Genomic DNA, 14,589 nt, shown 5'->3' with positions numbered 1-14,589 from the left:
TTTTTTTGTGGTAATCACCATTCTGGTGTAAACATATGACGATGCAAGTTGCATATGACGATGCAAGTTTAGAGATACCTCTGAAGATGAGAAGTCTATAATTAAAGTTGTGAGATTGTAGTAGATGTATGAGTGATGTCAGTATCTTCGGTGTAGGAATATTTTTGTAGGTTTAGTGTTATTGTATAAATGGTGTATTTTACACTTTGAACATGATTGTATTAATATATTTTTTATTATGTTAATTTGTTTGAATATTATTATGAAATGTTTTATTTTACTAGTTTTATATTACTAAATTAGAATATTACAATATGAGTAATTTTTAATTTTTTAAAATTATTTTTTATTTTTTAAAATATATTTATAAAAGAATTCATCCTTGCCAAAAATATGTGAGGAAGAATTTCACCTAAAATCTAGAGTATAGTGAACTGGTTCAAATTTCAGGGAAAACATTTGTAACAAGAAATCCAAAAAAATAAATGGCACACTCGAGAATCTCCACGCGGTAACGTTAGCACAATTACAAATGTATTTTGACTTTATTTTATATTTAATTTAATCTTGACGTAAGGTATTACTATTTGTTCGTAACTTTTTGGCTTAATATTTAACTTTTACATTCAAGACCATTAACTAAACAACATTAAATAGTTACTTTGCGTTTCATTAACAAGTGTTTTTGGATTTGATTATATTACAACGATTTCATGACTTTTTTAAGGCTAGAGGGGCTACAAATGTTTTTTTTTCTTTAAATTTGAAATATTAAAATGATTTTGTTTTCAGAAAAAGAAAAATAAAACTTACTTCAATTTTTAAAAATGAAGAACATAATTAAGTCTATTGAAACCAAATTTACGTGAACCTTTACATTTACGTCTAAGAAAAAATAGTACATGTTAGTCTAAAATGTTTACAATAAATTATTTATAGCAAAATATAGAAAAAAAAAAGAGTGTTTCCTAACTTAGTATTTTACACATTTAGAATATATATTTCTTATAAAACATAATGGATAGATATTTTACTATTACAAACATTTTATTAACATTCAATTGTTATATATATATATATATATATATATATATATTTATTTATTTATTTATTGTGACATCCTATTTAAATAGATTAATTTATTAAATAAAACATTCCATATTCATAATAATAAAGAGCAAAGCAAACTGATGAAAAACCATAGTTAGGGAATACACTTTTACAGTCATCCATGGGAGTACTTGAAAGGGGTTCTAGGCATATAACCATGCCATAGCCAAAACAGAAACAACAAAGTTCACAATTATGCAGAAGAAAAGCTCCTAGAGCAAGGGATTACAAAGGCACTAGGGCCATAGAATTATCCTTCGAGGGCCACATCAACAAGCCCACTAAGCTGCACCGCTACCACCATCAGGCCTACCTCCAGAAGTATTTCCATCTGCTCCCACCACATGATGATCATCGCAAAAGGGAAATCAAAACAAGGACACACACACAAAAGAAATGACAGGGTAAGCTAGAGTGAATTAAATTGTGCATGTTATCGCAGAGAAATATTTAGAAACAGTCCAAACATACAACACAGTAGGCACAAGAATCACATTATAGCAAATAAGCAAGACACTATGACTCAATTATCCGGATACATATACTAGGATCGGATTCATTGGATGCTTGCACTTGTGGTGGCCTCTACTGCTCTGTAGAGCCATTGCCAATGGGTTTCACCCTACCACACACAAGGTTAGCCTTTAAGCGTCTAAGGCCATTATCCTGCCAAAGACTAGGGCCTCCCGCTACTCTCACCACTTGGGTCAGTTTGCTCTACTTGAGACTCACTGACCCTTTAGAGTTTCGAGATGCGATCCTTACTTGAATCTTTATCCTAACATATACACTACTCACCACCATGAGATCTCCCCACGAGACTCATGGAATTACGCCTATCACACAATCAGAATCATTTTTCTCATACAGTTCCACTTTTCTCATTTCCTTCATCCAATTCTCATGTTAAGACATCACAAGCCACAAATCCATTATCAACCTCATACCAAGCATGCCAATTTCATTCATAAATCCAAACACCCAAGCATATTCACGTACATCATATTTAGGAAGAATAATCTAGACAATACATGCATCAAATCATTAAAATAGTCAAGAAGACAGTGCCCGCACTCACTGCACTAACCTCGCCCAAGCTAGGAACCTCTCTCAGGTGAGGAGATTGCCTCGCTCAAAACGTGGGCTCTCGCCTAGGTGAGACATGCAACAGTGGCCCCTGGGAGAATTCACGAGCTCTCGCTCAAGCGAGGCCTTCTCGCCTGAGCGAGACAAGGCGTCGCTCAAAACGTGACTGGCCGCCTGGGCGAGCGCTTGAGGCAGAATCTTGGGCGAGCTTCTGCTATTCTCGCCTAGGCGAAGCGAGCTCGCTTGGGCGAGAATATCAGTTCTCCCCCACTGTTCCGCGCATGCAACCCAAAACAAACAAACCAAACATCTTTCTTTTGATCTCACATAAGCACAAACATTTTCCAACTCATTTTATGCAACAATAGAAGGGAAAACAAGCACCTACAACGAAAGACGAAGAAAACTAGCTTTCTTTACCTTGCTTAGATGCTAACAACACGACACAGACCCGCAACAGAAAGTACCACTGTAACATCCCTAGGGAATATTACTTAAAAATAAATATTAAAATAAACATTTGCATTAATAGCCAACTCGATAAAAATCCCAACGCGGAAAAATTTTATTTCATTAAGTTAGCGCGCCAAAACTCATAACCAATTCATAAAATGTTACAAGTTCCCAAAAATTGCATTTAAAACATAAATTACAATCTAGTAAAAATCCTAGCACTACTCCCATGCTAGCCCTCACTCCCCCATCTGAGCATCCTCAGCACCACCTGTATCAACATCTGCTCCCGTGTAACGAATTACACGATCATCGCCACACACAAACAGAAAGGGTGAGCTGAGAAAATAAAATAATAAGCATGTAATCACAGGATAGATCATATACCCATCTTAATCATTATCTATAAATCTTGGCCAAGACCCTAACCCCAAGACTTAACAGTCTTCAAATCATACATTTTGTTAGCCTTGGACTCGGGAATCTGATGCTCACACGAACCTGCCCGCTCGTGGTCCTGCTTCTACGAACCTCCCCGCTCGTAGTCCTGCTCTACGGACCTACCCGCCCGTAGTCCAACACATGTGATCCACCAGCCCCCGTACCTCCCCGTACGTGGCATCTCTCAACGTGAGCTCGGAACATACGAACCTCCCCGCTCGTATCCCCATGTGAGAGTAACTTGATATGAACCTCCCCGCTCATATCATCACATGTTACACCATCCATGAACCTACCCGCTCATGGCACAGCATCTCCCGATCCAAGCAAAGCATCATTATCAATTAAAACAACACACACAACTCGTGTCCTGGTGCACGGCCGCCTGGCGCACCAGCCAACACCGCCTGGCGAAACAGGCCCAGACCGCCTGGCGGTACCTGCCCACCGCCAGGCGCCAGCGCTCTTCCAGACCCCACTGTTTTCTCGTCACCGCCTGGCGGAGCACACCGTGCCGCCAGGCGCCTCTCAGTGCAGACCCTCCCACGCTAGGGCTATCGCCTGGCGGCTATCAGTAGACCGTCAGGCGCCATACCAGAACAACATTTTTCTGGTTTATGACACTCCAGTTAATCCAGTTTACTATTTTAAATCCCTTCCATAGATCGCATAAGAACCCCAATCTCAACCCTCACATAAGCAAGCCTACAAATATCATATGTAAACAAATACATGTACCTATAACTCCCATTCCAAACTCCCTATCATACCTACAATGCACCACTCTCTTCCAACATTACAATATAAGCTCTCTTTGTCTCCTGATAGAAATCCCTTAGAATATTTCCCATACCACATTCTCTAGTCAAATTGATTTATCACAGTACCACACTCCCTGCTCAGTTAATTCATAATTCATTCTACACAATTCATAGGTATTACCTCAAATCTTGATTCATTTATCTCTTATTCCAGTTGCGACCCCAACAAGTGTGTTTATTCGACTCTGAGTCTGGTCACTAAAATTCTTATGCTTACTATTCCCACTACACTCCTTCCAATCTTACAGATCATGCTCATGCCTTCACGCTTAATCCCATTTCCTTAATCCTATACTACTGGCTATTTATCTCTTACAACTTCATCAATAATTGTTTAAAACATGACTCATCCCAGTTCTACTCACTTCCCCCCTCTTCTCTCTTTTAAGCACGCAACAGACGTACCTGCACCCATCGTCGCCTGGCGGCATGCAGCGCGCCGCCAGGCGGTACACCAGTGTTCTGCAGAATCACCAAAATCCTCCATTCATATCACGTACTCAGTCCGTTTTTCCCATTTCCATCCCGACCAATTTCAGTCACCATGAGACAACCATACCTGCATTCGTACTAACTTTCTACTCTCAATTTGTTTCATAAAAGCGACCCTATTTTCACCCTCCTATGCAACCCTAAATCATTTCACACATGATCATCCCTCGACCCTTACCATCCCGCAATTTGATAATCCAATTTGATCCAAAAAGATGTCCAATAGGACCCATTCACACCAATCACAGAAAACACATACGTACTTACACTAATAGCAACAAACATCAACAAGGACCGCGAACGGAGTCGCGCCGCCTGGCAGGAATTCATCGCCGCCAGGCGATTCAAACCAAAACAAGAACAAAACTCATCACTGATGTGCCGCCTGGCGGTAGGGATTGACCCGCCAGGCGGTTTCTGGGAAAAACCCAGAAACTTCGATAAAACAGTGCGCGACTGACAGATTACATGCAATTTCGATCATGAGGCACAATGTAATTGATATAATTAAAAGAAAACACACAGAGCAACTCCCCTTACCTGAATTCCTTGCTAAATTCGAGTAGATGTGCTTATCCTCTCACCAAACCTCCTTAGCCCTTGCTTTCCACTTCAACCTTTTGCGTTTTTCAGCCCCAATACCTTACTTTATCAGTCCCAATTCTCAGAAAAAGCTCTGCTTATGTGTACCACGAACCCTAAATGCTATTTCCTCTCTTTTAACCCTTGCTCCCACTATCTCTCTCCCTTAATTGCTCATTTAGTGGTTTATACGAATTTTTAATTAAAAATGATACAAAGATTAACCAGTTTGCTTAATTAACCCTCTGTTTTCCAGCCCTTAAGTTGCCTCCCTCTTGGCTGCTAGGTTTCTAACCCTTCCACATTCATGCACAAGAAAATTTGGCAAAAAGAAAAGTAAGTTAGTTCTCAACAAGGTTTGAACCCACACTCATGCACATACCAAACCAAGGCCAAACCACTCAACCAACACATGTTTCATGCTAAATCCTACAATTTTAAGAGTTTATCATGATCCATACGAGTTCAATATATAATCACACAAAAACACATAATTTAAATAACATTCAAGTGGCACACATAGGACTCGAACTCAAGTCCTCACACACAATAAAGTACTCTCAACCACTTGAGCTAGTACCTTCCCATGTCATAACTCCCCGCATTTATTGCTTTAAATATTCTCATTATCCGTCCTAATTAAATAGTTAATTAAATAACTATTTAATTTTCCCGGATCTTACATTACACCCCCCTTTTTAAGATTTTCGTCCTCGAATATAAAACTTACCAGGGATTAAGTACGGGTAGGATTGCTTCATGCGATCCTCCATCTCCTAGGTCATCTCCTGGGTAGTCTCATCCCACAGCACTTTCACAGTCTTAATCTCCTTCCCCCGCAGCTGCTTCACCTGTGAATCCAGAATTTGCACTGGTCTAGTGCTCACCGTCAAATCCTCCCGGATCTGAATATCATCTGACTCCAGTACGTGCGACGGATCTGCAACATATTTCCTCAGCTGGGAGACATGGAACATGTTATGCAGATTCGTCAAGTGTGGTGGTAGGGCTATCTCATAAGCTGCAACCCCAATTCTCCTCAGAATCGGATAAGGCCCAACAAACCTCGGGGTTAACTTCCTCGATTTGATGGCCCTCCCAATACCAGCCGTTGGCGTCACCCGGAGGAACACATGATCTCCAGCCTCAAACTCTAGAGGTCGTCTCCTCTTGTCTGCATAGGACTTTTGTCTGCTCTGTGTAGCCTTCATCCTCTCCTGGATCGCCCTAACCTTCTCAGAGGTTTGCTGTAAAAACTCAGGACCCAACACCAATGATTCCCCATCCTGGTTCCAACACAGTGGCGTCCTACACCGCCGCCCATACAACGCCTCATATGGAGCCATACCGATGCTGGTGTGATAGCTGTTGTTGTATGTGAACTCCACTAAGGGAAGCATCTCACCCCAACTACCCGTATGGTCTAATACGCAAGCCCTCAACAGATCCTCCAAAGACTGAATGGTACGCTCCGACTGACCATCAGTTTGAGGATGGTAGGCAGAACTCATCCTCAACTGAGTCCCCAACGCTGCCTGTAATGACTGCCAGAAACGAGATGTGAATCTCGGGTCTCTATCTGACACTATGCTGGCCGGCACACCATGCAATCTGACCACTTCTCTCACATACAACTCCGCCAATCTGTCCATTGACCACTTCTGATTAATAGCAAGGAAATGAGCACACTTTGTCAACCTGTCCACTATTACCCAGATTGAGTCGTGCCCATTCACGGACTTCGGCAAGTGAGTGACGAAATCCATAGCTACACTGTCCCATTTCCATTGAGGAATATCCAATGACTCCAGTGTACCCCCTGGTCGCTGGTGTTCAATCTTGGCCTTCTGGCATACCAAACATGATGCCACGAAGTCAGCAATGTCGGTCTTCATCCCGTTCCACCAGAAAGACTGTTTCAAGTCGTGATACATCTTAGTCATACCGGGATGTATGCTAAGATGGCTTTTATGGCCCTCCTCTAGAATCTGTTTCCTCAACCTCCAATCTCCAGGCACACAGACTCGATCTCTGAACCTCAGAATACCATCTGTCCCAATCCGGTAGTCTTTCCCCTTCTCAGTCCCTATCCAGCTCACAAATTGCTGTAACTCAGTATCATCCTTCTGTCGATCTCGGATAACTCCCAGTACATCACTAGTCAATGTAAGCACCCCACATTTGATGCAATCACCACTCAGCTGCATACCCAGATTCATATCCCTGAGCTTCTCAATTAACTCCAACTCCTTCACCATCATAGCTGAGATGTGCATCCGTTTCCGACTCAAGGCATCCGCAACCACATTAGCTTTACCAGGGTGGTAAAGCAACTCGAAATCGTAATCCTTGAGATATTCCATCCAGTGTCGCTGTCTCATATTTAGCTCCTTCTGATCGAATAGGTATTTTAGGCTTTTATGATCACTAAATACCTGAAATTGGGAGCCATACAAATAGTGTCTCCATGTCTTAAGAGCGAACACTACCGCAGCCAACTCCAGATCGTGGGTAGGGTAGTTTTTCTCGTGCACCTTCAACTGCCTAGAGGCATAAGCTACCGGCCTCTTCTCCTGCATTAATACACAACCCAGACCCTGGTATGATGCATCACAGTATACCTCAAACATCTTGCTGGTATCTGGAATAATCAGAATCGGAGCGGTAGTCAACCTCCTTTTCATCTCTTCAAAGCATTCGTCACATTTATCAGTCCATGAGAAGGGTTAATCCTTCCTAGTGAGTTGAGTTAATGGGCTCACCATTTTAGAAAACCCTTCCACGAACCTCCTGTAGTACCCAGCCAACCCCAAGAAGCTTCTGACCTCTGTTACAGTCTGAGGTCTCTCCCACTTCAACACTGTCTCAATCTTACTTGGGTCCACTGATATACCCCGTGAAGAAATTACGTGCCCCAGAAACTGTACTTTGTCCAGCCAGAATTCACACTTGGACAGTTTACCGTACAACTGATGTTCCCTCAGTACCTCCAACACAACTCTCAGATGGCCCGCATGTTCCTCCCTAGTCCGAGAGTAGATGAGTATGTCATCTATAAACACCACCATGAATTTGTCCAGATACGGTCTAAAGATGCGGTTCATATAATCCATGAAGACAGCTGGGGCGTTTGTCACTCCAAAGGGCATCATGACATACTCGTAATGTCCATATCTCGATCTAAAGGCTGTCTTCTGGACATCCTCTGGCTTGACTAAGATCTGATGATAGTCAGACCTCAAGTCAATCTTGGAGAATACTCCTGCCCCTCTGAGCTGATCAAGCAAATCGTCGATTCTAGGCAGTGGGTACTTATTCTTTATCGTCAACTTGTTCAACTGACGATAATCGACGCACAGCCGAGAACTACCGTCTTTCTTCTTCACTAATAACACCGGGGCTCCCCACGGTGAAGCGCTGGGTCGGATGAATTTCTTCTCTAGTAGGTCTTCTATCTGATTCTTCAACTCTGCTAATTCAGCCGGTGTCATTCTATATGGCGCTGCCGACACTGGACCCGCTCCAGGGATTAGATCAATTGAGAAATCTATATCCCGGCTGGGTGGTAACTCGGGTATCTCGTCTGGAAATACGTCGGCATATTCATCCACCACCGGTATCTTACTGATCTGCTCTTCTGTACTCGTCTTCTTCTCTTGGGCCACTATCACGAAACAAGTCGACCCATTCTCCATCTCTTTCACTGCCTCTCCAGATGTCACCAACTCTATCCCCTCTGTTTCTGGGAACACAATTCTGCGCCGTCCACAATCAAGCACCACGTGGTTGATAGACAGCCAGTCCATTCCCAGTATAACCTCCAATCCCTCCAAGGGCAAGCAAACTAGATTCACCTTGAAGCGTCTGCCATCCACCTCCATCAAGCATCCAACACAGGCTATGTTTGTTGAAACCTGTCCAGATGCGGGTGTCGAGACTATCAACTCGCATCCGAGGTCACGAGTGGACAACCCCAATTTCTTCACACAATCATGGGATATGAAGGAGTGCGAAGCTCCTGAATCAAATAACACTAGCACACTGTTACCATAAAGCAAGCAATGGTCCAGAATCAGATTACCTGACCGGGTGGCCTCTGTGCTGGTCATAGCGAAAACCCGGCCTGCGGCTCTCGGCCTGTCGGAAGAAGATGGCTGAGGTTGTGATGCTGGTGCAGTCTTCCTATTAGGACACTTATCAGCAAAGTGTCCCGGCTGATCACAGGCATAGCACTTACGAGTGCTCATGCCATTGCCTCCGCTGCGGGCGGGTCTAGTACAATTTCGCTGCAGATGTTCACCCCCACAGTTATAGCACCTCGGTTTCCATGAAGACGCAACTGGTCTACTGTAGGGCTTCTTCTGGGCTCTTCCTTCAGTATTGTTCCTCTGGGTACGGTTAACCAGGCTGGGCCCCTTCTCCAGCTGCTCCACACTCTTGGCCTGCTCCACCAAGACAGGAAACTCTCGCACCCTCAGTGGCACTATGAAACGCCTCAGTTCATGCTTGAGGCCGCCCTCAAACTTTCTACAGCGCCACTCCTCCATCACCGTCTGGGAGTAGAATCTCGAGAGATACTCAAACCTCTCCACATAGTCCTGCACGGACAAGCTTCCCTGCTGCAGGGTGAGAAACTCTGCCTCGCGCTCATGTTTAGCGCTGTCTGGAAAATATTTCTCCAGGAACCTCGTCCTGAAGTTGGTCCAAGTCACATCTTCGGCTCTATTTATCATCTGCTGCTGCATACTCATCCACCAATATTCAGCTTCAGTCACTAGTAGGAAGGTGGCAAAATTTAACTTTTGTGCCTCTGTGCACTCGATCACCCGAAATATCTTCTCACATTCACGAAGCCATGCGTCAGCCTCATCTGGGGTGGCTTTCCCAGTGAACTTAGCCGGTTTGTGACGCATGAAGTCCTCCATGGTCACTGGTCTGACAGGTGGGATCATAGCCCGCGGGGGCGCTGCCACGGGCTGCATAGCATCCACCATCCTGTGGATTGCGTTAGCAATCTCATCAGCTACGGCAGTGTTTCTACGCCTCCTGTTTGCCATTGCCTGTGCACGCCACATATTTCAGCTGTTAAAATCAAACAGCTAAAGATTAAATCATGCTCTATTAATTCTAGCAACTAACACACATCAATCAATTTCACACACAAACGTCAGCTCACTCCCCAGTTTGCCCCAAAAGCATCAAAACGTTTGCTCTGATACCAAATGTAACATCCCTAGGGAATATTACTTAAAAATAAATATTAAAATAAACATTTGCATTAATAGCCAACTCGATAAAAATCCCAACGCGGAAAAATTTTATTTCATTAAGTTAGCGCGCCAAAACTCATAACCAATTCATAAAATGTTACAAGTTCCCAAAAATTGCATTTAAAACATAAATTACAATCTAGTAAAAATCCTAGCACTACTCCCATGCTAGCCCTCACTCCCCCATCTGAGCATCCTCAGCACCACCTGTATCAACATCTGCTCCCGTGTAACGAATTACACGATCATCGCCACACACAAACAGAAAGGGTGAGCTGAGAAAATAAAATAATAAGCATGTAATCACAGGATAAATCATATACCCATCTTAATCATTATCTATAAATCTTGGCCAAGACCCTAACCCCAAGACTTAACAGTCTTCAAATCATACATTTTGTTAGCCTTGGACTCGGGAATCTGATGCTCACACGAACCTGCCCGCTCGTGGTCCTGCTTCTACGAACCTCCCCGCTCGTAGTCCTGCTCTACGGACCTACCCGCCCGTAGTCCAACACATGTGATCCACCAGCCCCCGTACCTCCCCGCACGTGGCATCTCTCAACGTGAGCTCGGAACATACGAACCTCCCCGCTCGTATCCCCACGTGAGAGTAACTTGATATGAACCTCCCCGCTCATATCATCACATGTTACACCATCCATGAACCTACCCGCTCATGGCACAGCATCTCCCGATCCAAGCAAAGCATCATTATCAATTAAAACAACACACACAACTCGTGTCCTGGTGCACGGTCGCCTGGCGCACCAGCCAACACTGCCTGGCGAAACAGGCCCAGACCGCCTGGCGGTACCTGCCCACCGCCAGGCGCCAGCGCTCTTCCAGACCCCACTGTTTTCTCGTCACCGCCTGGCGGAGCACACCGTGCCGCCAGGCGCCTCTCAGTGCAGACCCTCCCACGCTAGGGCTATCGCCTGGCGGCTATCAGTAGACCATCAGGCGCCATACCAGAACAACATTTTTCTGGTTTATGACACTCCAGTTAATCCAGTTTACTATTTTAAATCCCTTCCATAGATCGCATAAGAACCCCAATCTCAACCCTCACATAAGCAAGCCTACAAATATCATATGTAAACAAATACATGTACCTATAACTCCCATTCCAAACTCCCTATCATACCTACAATGCACCACTCTCTTCCAACATTACAATATAAGCTCTCTTTGTCTCCTGATAGAAATCCCTTAGAATATTTCCCATACCACATTCTCTAGTCAAATTGATTTATCACAGTACCACACTCCCTGCTCAGTTAATTCATAATTCATTCTACACAATTCATAGGTATTACCTCAAATCTTGATTCATTTATCTCTTATTCCAGTTGCGACCCCAACAAGTGTGTTTATTCGACTCTGAGTCTGGTCACTAAAATTCTTATGCTTACTATTCCCACTACACTCCTTCCAATCTTACAGATCATGCTCATGCCTTCACGCTTAATCCCATTTCCTTAATCCTATACTACTGGCTATTTATCTCTTACAACTTCATCAATAATTGTTTAAAACATGACTCATCCCAGTTCTACTCACTTCCCCCCCTCTTCTCTCTTTTAAGCACGCAACAGACGTACCTGCACCCATCGTCGCCTGGCGGCATGCAGCGCGCCGCCAGGCGGTACACCAGTGTTCTGCAGAATCACCAAAATCCTCCATTCATATCACGTACTCAGTCCGTTTTTCCCATTTCCATCCCGACCAATTTCAGTCACCATGAGACAACCATACCTGCATTACGTACTAACTTTCTACTCTCAATTTGTTTCATAAAAGCGACCCTATTTTCACCCTCCTATGCAACCCTAAATCATTTCACACATGATCATCCCTCGACCCTTACCATCCCGCAATTTGATAATCCAATTTGATCCAAAAAGATGTCCAATAGGACCCATTCACACCAATCACAGAAAACACATACGTACTTACACTAATAGCAACAAACATCAACAAGGACCGCAAACGGAGTCGCGCCGCCTGGCAGGAATTCATCGCCGCCAGGCGATTCAAACCAAAACAAGAACAAAACTCATCACTGATGTGCCGCCTGGCGGTAGGGATTGACCCGCCAGGCGGTTTCTGGGAAAAACCCAGAAACTTCGATAAAACAGTGCGCGACTGACAAATTACATGCAATTTCGATCATGAGGCACAATGTAATTGATATAATTAAAAGAAAACACACAGAGCAACTCCCCTTACCTGAATTCCTTGCTAAATTCGAGTAGATGTGCTTATCCTCTCACCAAACCTCCCTAGCCCTTGCTTTCCACTTCAACCTTTGCGTTTTTCAGCCCCAATACCTTACTTTATCAGTCCCAATTCTCAGAAAAAGCTCTGCTTATGTGTACCACGAACCCTAAATGCTATTTCCTCTCTTTTAACCCTTGCTCCCACTATCTCTCTCCCTTAATTGCTCATTTAGTGGTTTATACGAATTTTTAATTAAAAATGATACAAAGATTAACCAGTTTACTTAATTAACCCTCTGTTTTCCAGCCCTTAAGTTGCCTCCCTCTTGGCTGCTAGGTTTCTAACCCTTCCACATTCATGCACAAGAAAATTTGGCAAAAAGAAAAGTAAGTTAGTTCTCAACAAGGTTTGAACCCACACTCATGCACATACCAAACCAAGGCCAAACCACTCAACCAACACATGTTTCATGCTAAATCCTACAATTTTAAGAGTTTATCATGATCCATACGAGTTCAATATATAATCACACAAAAACACATAATTTAAATAACATTCAAGTGGCACACATAGGACTCGAACTCAAGTCCTCACACACAATAAAGTACTCTCAACCACTTGAGCTAGTACCTTCCCATGTCATAACTCCCCGCATTTATTGCTTTAAATATTCTCATTATCCGTCCTAATTAAATAGTTAATTAAATAACTATTTAATTTTCCCGGATCTTACAACCACAGCTCCAAGAACTATTTTAGAGAGCTGAAACAGGAAGATTCGTACAAAACGAAGTTAAGAGACTTAACCCTAACTTGACCAACGTGCATAAACAGTGCGAAAAGGAGAAGGAACAGACCAGAAGCTCTAAAGCTCAGCTTACCTAGAAATAGAATGGGTTTTTGCTAGCTCGGAGACGTAAGGATGGTGTGCCCTAGCAGAGCACCTTGCTTGAGACGAACGGAGGGAACAGAAGCTGGTTTCTTTTTCTGAAAAAGAGTCAAGTGAGATTGTGAGAGGAGGCTAGTAGGATATTGGGGTCCTTCAGAGGGGCTGACCCTGGGCCTACGAAAGGCCAGGCCCAACCCTTTTTAGGACAGAGAAAGAAAAACAAGGCTTACATATATATATATATATATATATATATATATATATATATATATATATATATATATATATATATTATTAATAGTTTTTATATATTCAAAATAAATCATGATAAATAAAATAAATTACATTTATTATATAATTTGAATTCTTATACTCAAATTTTAATATCTTTTACAATGATGGAAAGAGTTGTTGGATTTGAAGAATTAAGTTAAGCATGTTTTCTCACAAGGCTAAGAGAAATTCGTTTTAATAATGATATTTGAAAAATGTGTTACTAAAGATATATTGATTGTTATAACTTTCATTATGTATCGGTGAGTCCTATACACAAGGTAAATAAATAAAAAGGGTGCTAGTTTAATACACAATTTTAATCACAAATTCTTTAAAAACGGTTTTAATTATAGTATAATTAATTAAGTTGTTATATAATTAATTATTTTGTTCTTTCTTTTAAACCAAAAAATCAATTATCAATTTTGAAAAAGTTCTATTTTTATCTTTTTATATTAGTTTATCTATTAACAAAATTATGTTCAGTTATTAACTAATACGATCAAGTTTCACTTAGTAAATTAATGTTATAAAATATAAATCGAACATAACAAAAATATTCTTAAAGTTTATTATTGTGTTTTAAAAAATGTCATCATCATTTGTGTGTCAAAATTATTAACAAAGCAAAAGCCTACATCAAGTCACTTAGGATACAAGTCAAAGCTAGTTCATTTCGACAATCGTCTTAACACAAACTTATGTTAACTTTGATCCAACTATTTGTCTTGTATGGTCTTTTTTCTTGTTCTTTTTACCTAATTTTTAGTAATAATCTTTTTCTCTATTATTTAAGTATCACAGTTATTGGGATGCTACTTGAATAGAACATTAACGTTTAATGTTGTATGAAGTGCATTTAATTCACATATACATCCATGCTCATTAGATGAAAGAAGATGAATCTATTTGAGTTTGAAAGTTCTCAACAACCAAAAAGAGATTT

The sequence above is a fragment of the Vigna unguiculata genome, chromosome 9 (genome assembly GCF_037176805.1).
Source record: "Vigna unguiculata cultivar grain cowpea cultivar isolate G323 ecotype 2 chromosome 9, ASM3717680v1, whole genome shotgun sequence".
NCBI classification, from domain to species: Eukaryota; Viridiplantae; Streptophyta; class Magnoliopsida; order Fabales; family Fabaceae; genus Vigna; species Vigna unguiculata.
Note: the sequence above shows the minus strand (reverse complement) of the source record.